Below are 1,779 nucleotides of genomic sequence, written 5' to 3'. Positions count from 1 at the left end.
GTATATTTAGAATTAGCCGGCTGGGCTCAGTTTAGATGATTCCAATTTTGTTGGCAACATCCAGAACATCGTAATCAGGAGCCAACTGAACATACGAACATATGCCGTCTTCTCTCCGTGGGGCCTTATGAGGGTGTTGACTTTGGCCACATGGATGCCATAGAGTTTCTTCACAGCCTGTTTGATCTGGTGCTTGTTGGCCTTGACGTCCACAATGAACACAGTGTGTTGTCTTCTATCTTCTTCATGGCTGACTCGGTGGTCAGGGGGAATTTGATGATGGCATAGTGGCCAAGCTTGTTCCTCCTGGGGCACTCTTCGGGGGTGTTTAGGCTGCCTTCGTAGCCGCAGGGTCTTGGGCCTCCGAAAGGTGGGCGATGTGCGGATCTTCTTTTTGTGGCTGTGGACGCCTTTCAGCACTGCATTCTTGGCTTTCAAGGCCTTTGCTTTAGCTTCAGCTTTGGGAGGTGCAGGAGCTTCCTTTTTCACTTTCAACGCCATCTTGATGAAAAGGGTGGCCTACACTCGTTCCCATAAGCTTACTGTTTTTTAAATTCTTTATATTTTTTTATGTGCATGAGCTTTAGCCTGCATGTATGTGTGTGCCTGGTGTCCTTAGAGGTCAGAAGAGGGTGTTGGTTCCTTAGAACTGGAATTACAGATGACCATGAGCCACCATGTAAGTGCTGGGAACTACAGTTAGAGTGCAGCCGGTTGGTTGTCTTAACTACTAAGGCATTTTTCTAACCTCTGAAGTACTGTTTGTTTATTTGTTTTGTTTGTTTTTTTGAGGCAAGGTTTCTCTATAGCTTTGGAGCATGTCCTGGAACTCACTCTGTAGACCAGGTGGCCTCAAACTCACAGAGATCCATCTGTCTCTACCTCATGAGTGCTGTGTGCCACCACTGCTCGGCTTGTTTACAAGGTTTCTGGATAGCCCTGGATGTCTTGAATTCGCAGAGATCCTACTGTCTCTGCATTCTGAATGCTGGGAATAAAGGCATGGGTCACCATGCCTAACTGAAATGCTGTTTGTTTGTTTGTTTGTTTGTTTTTTAATGACTTAAAGATTTTTTTTGAGGAATCATTTGTGCTAACTGGTGAGTACATCTTACTAGTTACTCTTTTTAAAAAAAAGGTTTTTATTTGTAATTATGTGTGTATGTGTGTGTGTGTGGGGGGGGTTACATAGGAACGAAGTTTTTCAAGAGTCCAGACGATAGCATCAGATCACTCGGATAAGAGTTACAACCAGTTGTGAGCTGCCTGATGTGAGCTGAACTCTAGTCCTCTAAAAGAGCAGTTTGTGCTCTTAACCAGTGAGCCATTTCTCTAGCCTGAGTAATTCTTTTATAGCTTAATAAATTATAAAATGCAACTAAACTATTTGAAAATACATGAAATAATCCTAAGTAATAAATGTGCAGAGAAACATTTAGATAATTCAGGAGGCAGTCAAATCACTCTTTCATAATCAGAAGAATGTCCAGCAGTATTAAAATATTTGCAGAATTCTCGCCAATGGTTGCACTTAGGCTAACAGAAAAGAGGTCTAGGGTACATACTGATGGCACAGTATATTGGACCAGATAGACCCATCCATGTTATATAGTGACCATGATCTTATGTTGGTATTGTCAAGTCACTTTGATTAGCGCTTCAGGGAGACTGGTGAAATTGCTATACAAATCTGTCAGCCAGAGTTCAGTCCCCAGGAACCAAACAAAGGTAGAAGGCGAGCCAGCTTTGCCTTCTGAATTTTTGCGCTTGTGTGCTCGC

The 1,779-nt window shown here is 42.9% G+C and overlaps 1 protein-coding gene across 1 annotated transcript in view; it reads left to right on the top strand.

Annotated features, from left to right (window-relative positions):
• Itch (itchy E3 ubiquitin protein ligase) overlaps positions 1-1,779 on the top strand; it is an 88,171-nt gene that overhangs the window by 68,014 nt on the left and 18,378 nt on the right. The gene's annotated exons all lie outside the window — the stretch shown is intronic.

The sequence above is a fragment of the Microtus ochrogaster genome, linkage group LG8, assembly GCF_000317375.1.
Source record: "Microtus ochrogaster isolate Prairie Vole_2 linkage group LG8, MicOch1.0, whole genome shotgun sequence".
NCBI classification, from domain to species: Eukaryota; Metazoa; Chordata; class Mammalia; order Rodentia; family Cricetidae; genus Microtus; species Microtus ochrogaster.
This window is presented reverse-complemented; position numbering and strand designations above follow the sequence as displayed.